Raw genomic sequence first — 13,813 nt, 5'->3', positions numbered from 1 at the left:
AAGTCACCAATGTGCCTGTAACAAATGTGGATAGAGCCTTCCCAAATCTTCGTTCGCGAAGCCCAGCCATGAAACCATCCTGTGCCAGAATAGAACTATTGAAATAAGTGACACATACTTTAAACATGTGATTACTAGCTATCATAGTTACTACTAGCTATCATAATTAGCTTATTTCTTCTTGTTTAATTTCATCTTCAAATCATTAAAACAGAGGTGACATAACCCTAAATGGTGGGGAAGCCAATATAACTCCAGCATGCCTCTCCTGTTTCTGTTCCACCATGTTTCAGTGTCTCAGCAGCAGCATCTATTTCTGGTCCCTGGTACGTCCACAAGGTACAGGCAACTCCACCTTTCATAGCAGCTCTCTGATGTCCTTGTCACCCTGCACTGCCTGCCCTTGAAGAGCTGTGTGTGTTGAAGTCATGCTGCCTTATGACCTTGCCTATCCTCCTATAGGTGATTTCGGTCATACAGAAGTACTGTATAGTAATGCAAAATTTTGGGAAAGATTGGATCAAAAGCCAATGATGTCTAAATTGCTCTTTATATGCTATAGGGATCCCCTACACAAGGGAGTAAAATTTAATTAGATTGATCAGAAGCTTTCTATTATTGAAAAGAGTACATTAAGTCTCTAATATATTCTCAATATTACATACAAACCTGAGAGATAGTTCGGGTACCTCTTTTGAGAGCTTATGTAGAATAAATTGTTCTAACAAAATCTATGATTATCAGAGATTCTGCAACCCATTGCCTTAGGATTTAAATTGCATGACTGTTTTCTGCTTGGAAATTTTTCCTTTGCTTTTATTAATTCACTGGTGATTTTCCTAGTCCATATGAAATATGAGAAGACAGGGATAATAACAAAGATAAAATTGGTTATAAAAGTGAGCAAATAAGGAGAAACATTGTTTGAAAGGAAAGAGATAATTTGAGATATGATCTTGTCCTATTTTACCGTTTATCTGCCTTCCAGTCTTATACTCCTTAAGGGAACACAGGACTAAATCAACGTTGATTTCTTTATGTGCTTATTTTTGCCTCAATTTTGCTGTCAGAAAAAAATAGAAAGGACTATTGAACAAGTACCTCTTCATCATAACTTCTCTGGTGAATGTCAGAACACAAATTTTCATAAATATACTACTGCCTTGATTGTTTCTTTTCTTCCACTACCAAGCATGCCCAATTTTTCAAATTATCCAAAATTTGCAATTTTCTTTTATAGTTTTTCCAGACTTCTACTTTGAGGGATGGTGGTAATGTAGAAAATTGGACAGCTCCTCATCTCATTTTCTGTTGGCCAGGGACAGTGGGAGAAAAAAAGAAAGAAGGAAAAGAGAGAAAGAGGGGAAGGGGAAGGCAGGAAGGCAGGAAGGAAGGAAAGAAGGAAGGAAGGAAGGAAGGAAGGAAGGAAGGAGGGAAGGAAAGGAAGGGATCACAGCAACCAAAAAGTGATCTACAGACAGGGACAGTGATCTATCTACCAGAAAAGTGAAAAGCCCAACTGCACACAGTGAGTGTAAGCAAATCTATGATGCTTTACCTATGTCCATGCAAATTTGATTCCACGGGCCTTGAAAATACATGATAAAGATTGTTGGTGGAATGTTTTTCATGCATACATAATTTTTTTACTTACAATTTTATGCCACATTTTTCATCCCCAGCCTTACTATTTGTGTATGGCTCATAAGTTCACTGAGGTCAATGGGAGTCTTCGAAAAGATAAAATCAGAAGATGATAACTGTATCATAAAGCATATACATAGATTACGGGAGCTTGTGACTATTAAATATCAAATACACTATGAATGTGGATGACAATCAATTCTATGTAAGATATTGTTTATAAATATATTTAGTAAGAGCGTCATCCACTCAGAGAGTCACTTTTTCTCTGGATTTACACCCATGGTTCAAACATTCCAATCAAAGTATCTAAGTATCTAAGAACTTCCCAATCTACTGATGAAAACTGTCAGGATGAGTTATTACTTCAAGTTTAGGAACTAATCAAGCTGATGTCATATGTGTCCATTAATGAGAGATGAGGATCAAATCCTGTGTGTATAATACCACAAAAAAACAGATGGTTTAGGAGTCTGAAACCAGTCTGACTAGAATGATCCCTCCTCATAAGGCAATTTAGCAATAAAATCCAAAATTCAAGAATTATTTAATTTTTCTTCAAAAAAAAAGGTGCAAATAAGAGTTCACTGCTAGGAAATGATGTCGAACTTTTACAAAGAAAACTAAAGTTCAAAGACAGCAAGAGGAAATTACATAATTTGTAGAGGTATTGCAAAATAAAATTTCTAGACTGTTCTAGAAGGGCCAACAATAAGAGAAAGAAAATGGTTTATTACCTATGATTCTTTCACTAATGGGTTTTTTAGGAGGATTTTCAACAAAATACAGTCTGCAACAGAGATATTTTGTGATGCTATTTCTGCACAGAGAATAGGAAAAACAATATTACACTCTAAGTCAGTAAAATCAACTTGCATTTTGAATATATAGGGCATACGTGAAATATTCTCCCTTCCAAATTTCCAAACAACGTTCTCAGAGCATTTTCACCTCCATCTAGGCCATCCCAAAGCCACAGATCCTCTGCTCATTTAGACCCATATTTTGTGAATTTCCTTTGGAAGATATTCTTCTGTTGTCTTTCCATGAAAATCATGATACGAAGCATAGAGCAACAGTAGCTTAGTGAGTGTCCAAGGCTTTCATGAGACATAGCTGGATCTGGAAAGGGAGAAGTAGATGTAGATCCTACCGAGCTTAATTTTGCCCTCATCCTATCTGTTAAATATCCAGCAGTAAAGGAAACTCAAATGGTGAGGAAGGGAACAATTTGCTAAGAATTAAAAAGAGAATACATAAGAAGATTGTGAGTTAAACCAAATCCCTTGGGTTTTAGTCTTGTTTTACTGCCAAATCTCCCTTTTTAGTTTTTTTTGTTGTTGTTGTTGTTTGGTTGGTTTTGTTGGTTTGGTTTGGTTTGGTTTTTGTTTGTTTGTTTTTTTCTTTTTTATGGTTGGTTGGTTGGGGTTTTTTGTTTGTTTGGTTGGTTTGATTTTATTTCCTTTAATGTCTCTGCACTATTCCAGCTGTCATGTTATTTAAAATCTAATTTCTATTAGAATGTCAGTCACAGAAATAAAAGTGCAGTATTTTTTTTCATTGATTATATATATTAAAAAAATTGGGAATTAAATATAAGTGGTGTCATGTGATCCCCAAATAGTTTAAAACTCAAAAATGCTACTTGGCTTAACAGATTTTTGTTGATTTAGGGCTTCTGGAGATCTAGTCAGAATATTATTCGGACAGAAACAATATACTTTTCATTAAAGCAACACTTGCAGTTGTCAAATTTAGTGGCTGTAGTTGATAAGAATATAAGTACCTGCATCAAAACAAAAGATTTTTTTCTCTCTTATTAAGAAGGAACATCCAATTGTTTCTTTCCCTATTCCATTTTCCTATCTTTTCCTTTTCTCCCAAAAAAGAGAAAATCACAACTACCATGGCTTTGAGGTTTGGATTTTATTTGTTTATTTGTTTGCTTTAAGTCTTTAAACAATATTCTATGTGCTCAGTAACCATAGTGTTTGTGGTTTATTCCCGTGTCTTACATCACTCCTGGCTTTGGCCTGGTATGAAGTGGAAGAGCAAACCTGTCTGGTCAGCTGGAGCTGCTGCCTAGGCATCTGCTGAATGCTGTCTTGGGATTGTATTTCTCACTATCCCAAAGCAGAGCCATCTGGTCCTCACATAACTCAACCTGTGAGATATCTATAATGTCTAAAGGTATCAAAAGTGCAAAAATAAGCTAACATCACACCACCTGTTCCTACGAACAGTTTATTTTGTGACATTGTCTCTTCCCACAGCATATAGTACAAAATTAGTGTGTGTTCTCTAAAGCACAGAAACTTTTAAAAGTGATTACTATAACAAAGAAGATGTATTTATAGTAACATGGCAGCTGCATGACTGCAACAAGAAGCCAAGCCTTTTGGTATACCAAATAATTTATATAGTTTTTTAATGGTGTGTCATAAATTAGGATAGAATTTGTTTTTAGGACATTTCATCTATTGGATGGTGCAACAGAGCTTCATAACTTCATAAAAAAAAGTGTGACTGAATCATGACCACCAATCTGAACAATGAGAATGAAATTAAAAAAAAATAAAAATAGAGTGATGTTGGATCAGGTCTTATGATTAAGATATAATATTAATTGTTTAAAAAGTTAAAAAATAAGTTATCCAAAAAGCAGAAATAAGGACAGACCTTTAGAGTGAACTGTAGAGGTAATAGTAATATAAAATACAACTTACTTATCAGGGTGAAAATAAAATGTGCCTTTGGAAGCTTCACAGAAAGTCTTTTGTACGCAGTTAAGCCATTTTGAGATCTGTTGAATAGGTGTTCATTTAATTTTGAAAATTTTTACAGTGATATAACTGAATACATGATGGGTATTTATCATAATTAAATTTTCACTAGCATGTTTGCATTTATGATCAGAAATAATGTCTATTAGAAATGACAATCAGCTTTCATTAGACTGGTTGATATAAAAAATAACTTGCATACAATTCAAAAATCCTAATTACTTTTAATGCTGGTAATTGTGAGTGTACAGTTACAAATTTATGTTATCTTACTAAACACAAAAAACATAATGTTTTCCGTGATTTATCGGCTACAAACCTGAACAACATCTGACAGTCACAAAAACTTTACAGAGAAATTATATGCCTTGCTGTCTTTTGTGAAGTGTTTAGAAATGTAGCCAATCATTGTCCTCTGTCAATTTTAATTTATCAGTTCACACTTATTGGGTGCTAAAACATAGAGTTTCAATTACCCTGTAAGCTGCAACTTTTATTCTAGATCTTTATTCTAGATTCTGTACTCCTGTTTATTATACAGGAGTTTCCTCCAGTGCTGGAGAGAAGAAGAAAAGCATCCTCTATTTTATATTTTTATATTAACACCATGAACCCAGTATTTAAATGCTTTCAAAGAAATAGGCAAAACCAAAAACCATTCAATACTTTGTATACTTTGTCTTTAAATAACCTAATAACTTATCTTTAAACAACTAAGAGTATGTTTTTTTCTGACAAAAGAGCTGGATGGGTGAGGAAAAAGCAAAATAAAGTGCCAACAATATCCTTTACCCAGTGAAAACTTTGATTAACTTTGTCCTGAGCAAGAGAAAAGGCTGGCAGGTGGTGGGTGGGTGTCGGGAGCTGGAAAGCAGAGACAACAAGGTGTTCATTACTACAGTGTAAACTCACAAAATTGGCCTTCTTGCAGCTGGACTAGTGACAGTGTAATGCATTTCTATGGGATTTTCTCAGTTACTCCAGATCTTCACACTTTACATGCTTCTCAGTGTTGCCTACATTTTCTTAACTTATCCACTGCAGTCTTGACTGAAGTGACAGAAAGGTCAGAGTAGCACTGGTGCACTTGCTCATGCTCCCCAGGCCCCTTGAAATTTCTTAAACTGGCTAACAGTGATTTCACTCAGTGTAGAAAAGCTTCCATGACATTTCACCAATCACCAGGAGCATATATATGTTTATATATAAATGTGTATATATATATTATATATATATTATATATGTATATAATATATATTACAGGTCTGAGTGGGTTTTTTCTAACAGATAAAGTTAGAAATGCATTATGATCATCCGTCTAATTTGAACTCGAATATGAGTAGTCTGTTTATGATTTTAAGTAAATGATAATATGCATTATTTCAAGAAATCTGATCTTTTAATAACTAATGAGCTGAAATAATAAAGTTGATAACATTTATAGCTAAAATAAAAAAATATAATAATGAATATTCATAAATATTAAAACCCAAGAGTGAATGAGAAGATAGATTTTTTTAGTGTTCTAAATATACAATAATTTTCTCATTATAAACTATGTTAAATTATTGCACATAATATAGTAATCTTATACTATTCTTGTTTTAGAAATTCTAGTACAGTATATTAGAATCTTTTGATATATTTAGGTTTAAAATGTTCTACTACTTTATTGTTTCCTTCTGAGTATTCATGAGTGGTTTGGAAATTCAGTCACCATTTCATATACATTGAAACTGGTTTCTTTACACACATTAAAAAAAATTTGAAATTCAATGCAGCAAGCATTCAATATTGCTATTGTAGTTGCACGTATTTGCTTCCCATCTCTTTATCTCACTGAGGGAGACGGATGCCACATAATGGTCCTGAGCCAAAGCCTCCAATAGGCTGGAGTCATACCCAGGTCATACTTATCCAACATACCTGAATTAAAAATTTAGGCAAAGAGAATCCCAGTAATTTTTTTAAATTCTCTCTTGTAAACAAGCAAATTTGTATTTAAATAGTTCCATTTTCCATCTAGGAAATTTTTGGTTTAAAAAAGTGGTGGAGAGGGGGTTTGATGAGGGACTGAGAGATATTATGTTTGGTAAATGATCTCTTCAAGAAGTTGCATTTTCTTTATAGCCATATTGGCCATTTACTATAATTTTACAGTAATGTTCATAGTTTAATGATCATTCTAATAGTAATTTTTCAATTTAGACTCTGCTAGATATGTTTATCCCTTTAGATTAACTAGTAATTATTTCACTGATAGAATTCCAGTTATACCGTCTGTGGACACACTATATAAATTAAACTACTCATTGCTCTTGGAAAAAAAACATCCTAAGTTATTAATGTGTTCATTTCTGAGTTGTTGTTTATTTCCCTTCATTATAAATGATTTATGTGATTCATTAGATTGCGGTAATTATCACTTTAGAGTCATAAGTTTTCTATTAATGCAAACTTTGCTGGTGATGAAGTACACTGCTATTTACAAGTCAGGTTTGATAAGTATTAAATGCAGGATAATGAAAACAGTCAAAATATGTTTAAAGGACAGTAAAATGTGTTATAGAAACTCGCAATCTTGACATTACAAAACAACTGTATTGTCTCTTAAGAAGACAGAGAAGCTCTTGAATCTATTACTGTATTACTTCTAGAAGAAAAAAAAAAATCCTAAAAAAATGAGAACAGCTATGCTAACACTACATTATTTTTAGTACAAAGAGATTGTCCAGTCTAGCATATCAGTTTAAAAAGATATTACATGGTGCATTCCTGAACTAACTATTGACTTTATGAGTTCTCTACTGTTTCCCCAACATATTCAGACCTTTTTCCTTCCCCTGCCTTCTGCTTGGCTGTGTAGCTCCAGCCAAGGCCAGCAGTTCATCTCCAAGCCTACAGTTCAAATTAATTAGCCCGCTTCTTTTAGCTGATCTCCCTCCTCGGTTTTCCAAAGATTTTAGCATACCAATCTAAAACTGTAATTTCTGTGCATCTGTGTCTCTACTACCTCTTTTGAATTACAAAATTGAATCATATATTAATCGTCATATCATCTAACTCAGTCCTGTATTCCTTTATCAGAGGTTATAGTTTGAATTTTATCCACTGTTCTTCCTCTGGTTATTCTAAGGTACTGATTATTAGTATTATAAAAAGATGTACAAAAAACATTATTCCACCTTAGAAACATTAGAAAAAAAAAAAGATGAGCAGCTGGGAAACAGTTTTTATATTATTCTATATAGTCTTAAAATAGAAAATGTAAAATAGAAATAGAAAATGTGGTTTGCATTTGGAATCTAAAGTGAAATATTTTCTTCCTTTGTAAGCGTAAGTTTTGTAGCTATAAGTTTTTGGAGAGTAAAAAGAAAAAATCTTGCTCTTAAAAACTACCTTAAGATACCACAGGGAGATTTTGATGTTAGGATAATCAAGTAGAAATATTCATTCTATTGGGATTTCAGAAATATTTATTTAATTATTTTTAAAAGATTTGAACTAAAATAAAATAACAACCACGATGCCTTCTTGCTAGGAAAAGGGATATTTTTATAGCCTAAGAAGTTGTAGTTGAGACATTTTTTAAATTAATGTGAGTCAAACTAATCAGTAGGGAAGTTAAATTCTTATAAAGGCAATTTGGCAAAGACTTTACAGCTCTGGCAGCAGAGGAAAGAAAAAGCAATTTTTTGTCTTCCAGTTAATTGTCGTGAGTTACAGTCTCAGTGCAGCTGACATTTACTGTTTTGCAGACTAGAAATGTGCAATATTTATCATTATTGTTTAGATTTAAAACTATAGTTGACACCAACTATGCTACCTGAGAGACCATGGAAGCAGAAAATACCATAAAACATTCAAAGAAGTTACTCATGTTAGAACATGTTAGATATAACTAGGAAAAGATTTTTTAAGATGTCAGATGTAAGACAGTCTCAGATGTAGCAGATTTAGGAGTTTGTACCATGCAAATATATTCCTGTGTCTTACTTCTGAAATTGCCCCCTAATTTTGTCTTGGTTTTTTGGAGGGCCTGAGATCTTAGAGCTAAGATGTGCACTGCAGCTCCCACAGTTCCACAAGTCACTCTGTGTCAGGGGAACAGCAGTATTTCCCATTTACCCTACATGTCATTCAGCTTCTCCTGCAGTGAACTAGGCTGAAGCAAAACTAAACTACTGTGCATCCTTGATAGATCAGTGAAGTAGTTTCTAATGTGCTTATGTATATAATACAGGTATAAGCATTACTTTGGCTTAGAGCTTCATGGATACAGCAAAATGTAGGAAGAAGGGGTTGTTTGTGGCTATGGTATCTACCTCCCCAAGTAACTTGTTAGCATGATGAAGCCCTGCTTTTCTGGAAATGGCTAAAGAGCTGTCTGATAATGGGAACTTATGAATGAACTCCTTGTTTTGCTCGTGGGTACAGATCCTCTTCCTTACTTAAACTGTCTTAATATTGCCCCATGGGTAATTTCATGCTTTCGCTCTTCTGATTCTCCTCCCCATTCTGCTGGGGGGAGTGAGTGAGCGACTGGGTGATGCTTAGCTGCCTACTGGGGTTAACCCACAACACCTGTGATTATCACTTCACACATAACTCAATGAATATTGATTAATTTAATACTAATTACTTTGATGGTGGGCCATGGATGACCTTTTTAGTTTTCTTTGATCACTTGGTGGAAAAAATCCCACAACAACAGCAAGACTTGTAAAGCATTATTTGCATAATATAGATTTTATCTTTTTAAACCTGAAACCAATCTTCCTTAGGTGAATAAGTAATAAATTGCTTGATTTGAAGAAGCAAAAGGTGAGAGTTCAAAATTCCTTTTCATGCTTTATCAGTAATTTTGGAAGGTAAGGCTACAAGGCAGGGATGCTTTCATATGATTTAGTGGGTTGTATTTGCCTATTATGAACTTCATTTTTAATTAAACATACTATTATCTTGTTGGGAAAGTTGAGCTTTAATCACACATAAAAGTCACTGAAATAAAGTTCAGGCTTTCACTCTTGATGAGGTAATAACACAGTTTTCTGGTATTTGCATACTTTTGCCATTGACCTCCATGAAAATTACAGCAGAAACACAAGGAAAATCTATTCAGAATGATGCAAATAAGAGAAGTTAAGCAATTTCTACTTAAAGAAAAACTATTTTGAATTTAAAAAGAGTTGTGTTAAAAAACCCATTTTATCATTCTCTGCTGCTCTTACCCAAAGAGACTTTGGGAATCTTGTTAGATATGAACAGGAATGATCAAGCTTTCCAAATATGATCACTCACATTCTGGAGAGAAAGAAGGGTGAAAACTAATACATCTAAGATGTACTTTCTTCATTTACCTGATGTAGTGGGTTTCTGTGGCTGGGTTTTGGTAGTGGGGTGGGGTGGTTACAGGGGTGGTTTCTGTTAGAAGCTTCTAGAAGCTTCCCCTGTCCAGTGGAGCCAATGCCAGCCGGCTCCAGGCCAGACTTCCTGCTGCTGGCCAAGGCCAAGCTGATCAGGAGTAATAGTAATGCCTCTGTGATAACATATTTAAGAACAGAAAGTTGTGGTGCAGAAAGAATTCCAGCCAAGGAAGAGCACAGTGAGAACACGGGGATAACAGTGCAGACACCAAGGTCAGTGCAGAAGGAGGGGCAGGAGGTGCTCCAGGCATCGGAGCTGAGGCCCCTGCAGCCTGTGGTGCAGCCCATGGTGGAGCAGCTGTGCCCCTGCAGCCCAGTGGGGAGGACCATCGGGGTGCAGAGACCCATCTGCAGCCCATGGAGAAGCCCACACTGGAGCAGGTGGATGCATGAAGGGGGCTGTGACCCCATGGGAGGCCCAAGATGCAGCAGCAGGGTTCTGGCAGAGACCTGCAGCCTGTGGAGAGGGAAGCCCACACTGGAGAAGGTTTTTCCCGGGAAGACCTTGTGGCACCTGTGGGGGACCCATGTCGGTACAGCTCATTCATGAAGGACTGCACCCCATGGAGAAGTGACCCACAGGACAGCTGTTTGTGGAGAACTCTTGCCTGAGGGATGGACTCACGCTGGAGAGGTCCATTAAGGACTGTCTCCTGGGAGAGGGACCCCACGGGAGCAGGGGAAGGACTCCTCTCCCCGAGCAGTGGCAGAAACAACTGACTATGACCCCCATTCCCCATCTCCGTGCACTGTTGGGGGGGAGGAGGGAGAACATGGAAGGAAGGGTGGGGGAAAGGTGTTTTTGAGATGGTTTTATTTCTCACTCTTTGGCTCTGATCCTGTTAGTAATAAATTTAAGTAATATCCCTACTTTGAGTCTGTTTTGCCTGTGAAGGTAATCAGTAACTGACTTTTCCCAGCTCTTATCTCAACTCATTAATCCCTAGCTGGTTTTCTTCTCTCCTCTGTCCAATTGGAGAAGGAGAGGGAGTGAGCAGCTTTAGTGGGTACCTTGCATCTGGCCAGGGTCAACCCACTACACCTGACAAACAAAATTTTGAGGATAGTTCAAAGTTTAGGGTAGTATGTCTTAGAAAAGACATGAATTCTCAATAATATGTGAAATCACGCTTGTCCATAGTTTTATATACGACGTTGGAATATATTTCTTTTCCTCTGTGAACATTGATGATTTTCTATATTCATGTATATATGCATATATGAAAATATGCATCAAATGTAAATTTCTCATTCTGTCATAACTTTAGTAGTTTTTTACTTAAAGCAAAGAGATTATTTGAACAAATAAAATTATGAAGATATGGTCCGCAATAATAGCAAAAAATGTCATTTATTGCATATTTCTACGTCGAAAACTTTTGTTCCATTTTTCACAGTTAAGGCTTTTAAACAATAACCTTTTAAAACTGTGAAAAATTTACGCTTCAAGACAATTCAGTGCCTTTCAACATAGATAACTTAAGCATACTAAGAAAAAAGCAAAGTTGAATGAAATCAGTTATGTCTGCCATATTTACAAAATATTAATGTAGAGGTTTCTAAATAGTTTTATCATCCTTGTGTCATGAAATAGAGAGTAAAAGAAAACCCTTTTTTTAGATTAAAAAAACCCACCTGAATTTAAAGACCTTGGAATAATATCAGCTACCACAAGTGCAAAGAGATCCACTAGATTTTGAAAACAGTATCTTCAAGTACCTCTGAAATCAGAGGTTCTTCTACTTTCTTCAATTCTTAAATGGAAAAGCGGGAAAATCAGACATGGATGAAGACCTGAAATCATACTAAAATAACATAGAGCTGGAGAAGTAGTTCAGAAAAGACCTCTTCCTACATTAGTCCAGCACCAATTAAACTATGGATGTAATAAAAGACAACTCAATAACAGCTAGGATTGGCACAGTGACCAGCATAGGCAGAGCTAGAGAAAGAGCTGGAGGAAACACATAGGGTTTATACCAATGCAGTGGCAGGAAGCCTGAGCAGCAGTGAATGAACATGAGAGGACAGGTACCTATGGGTAGATGCGTTTTCACAGGTAGGTGCAACTGAGTCTTGCGGATTTCCAAGAAGATCTGAAATCAATCTGCTGATACTCTGAAGCACCCGGAAAACATTTAGCTCTATGGCAACGTGCCTGACCTAGAAGCAGTGTTGGGGAAGAGTACGTACAGAGTCTGCATTCTGCATGGCTGACCACTGGCCTGAAGCACAGGCAGAACTAACTTAACTTACTGCAAAAAACTTTGTGAGCATAGTCCACAAAACTCATTCTGAAACAGACCTTGTCATTCATCTCTTTTATTCACAAAACTAGGACATATATTTGTGGTAATTTTGAAAGGTTTAAAGAAAGTATTACTGTCCCATGGTCATTTGTTACCGCCCCATGACTGAAGCCTTCATATGTCTGCTTCACTGCACAAGTAGCTGAAACTACAATTAAAATGGATAAAAGTGATTGATTTGACATCGATATGAATTCAAATTGTATCACAAAATTGATGCAACTTAGCCTCGGACACATGAACCCTGGCAGGTAGAAGGAACTAATCTGTGGGCACAGTAGCTTCTTAAATTTCTACAGTTTATTCACAAAAAGACAATTATTTATACCATCAGATGAAATAGCGATGGCCTTAAATGGGACAACACTACTGAAAAATCACGTGATGTTATGTTTGTTTCTGATTTTGTTTTTTCAAGATCTGCCAAAGAAAGATGGATTTCTGTCAAAATACTTTATTCATACTGTAAGGTTAAGAGCTTGAGTGAGAAAAAAGCTTCATAACCTGCATAGCCTTTAAGCACATAGTCACAGGCAAAAGAGAGGATTACAGAGCTGCACATGTGTAACAAAGATGGTATGCAGAGTAGTGAAGTTCTAGCAAGTTCAAGCAAGTTCAGGAATGTTATTTTTTTCCAGGAGGAAAAATAGGAGGATTATTTTATAGCAAGAGCTATTGTTCCTTGTAGAATCTCCAGTTAATTATTTTCAAAGAAAGAAGAAATCCACCTGAGAATAGATGAGGAGTTTTCATAGTTAAAGTCACTGAATTATGTTCTTATAAACTGGTCTCTATATCAATTACAGATTCTGTGGATGATGCTGTAGATTTTCAATGAGTATTCCATTCTTTGAGTGATGTCCTAGATACAGGAGGACAAGCTATATTCCTTCTTTCTTGATAGAAAATCTATGAAAAAATGAAGACTGTTACCCTGTGGCTCTCCATTCCTACAATTTCATATCCGTAAAAAAGGGGAAAACGTGCTCTGAACAAAAGTTAGTAACTAAGATGCACTGGTATGGTAACAAAATTCTATGATAAAATCAAACCAAACTGAACAAAACCAAAACAAAACTGTTGTTTGAAGGTAAAGATCAGGACTACCTTGTGAACAAGGAGAGAAAAACATGGCAATGAATATTCTGTGATTATGTGAGCATGTTTGCTGTTCACTGATGCATATTAGGGGATAACATATATACATTATTGAATGAATTAAATGAATAAATTATTAAATGAACAAAAAATTTCAGGCAGAAATTATGTCACTTTGACCAGAGGCTATACAAGAATACTTTTATATCTTTTTTTAAATTTATTTATTAGAACTACAGATTAGCTACTTTGAAATACTCATGAGCACAAGTAAAAAAAAAGATGCAAAGTGCAAATAATACATATTGCATCTATGAACTTATAATAGTAGAAACATTTCAGACATTTGCCTAGTTCTGAAATGTTGCTAATCAGCAGAAATTATCATGGCTAGGCTTCGCGAATGAAGATTTGGGAAGGGGTCTACCCACGTTTGTTACAAGCGTGCTGGTGGCTAAAAAGGTCAATACGAGATAGGCACGTCCGATTGCAAAAGGCACAGCAGAAAGACTTCTTAGGTGGTATATTCTGCAAGGCACGATTCTTTCTGCGT

The sequence above is a fragment of the Lepidothrix coronata genome, unplaced genomic scaffold (assembly GCF_001604755.1).
Source record: "Lepidothrix coronata isolate B3197 unplaced genomic scaffold, Lepidothrix_coronata-1.0 Scaffold75, whole genome shotgun sequence".
Classification (NCBI taxonomy): Eukaryota; Metazoa; Chordata; class Aves; order Passeriformes; family Pipridae; genus Lepidothrix; species Lepidothrix coronata.
Note: the sequence above shows the minus strand (reverse complement) of the source record.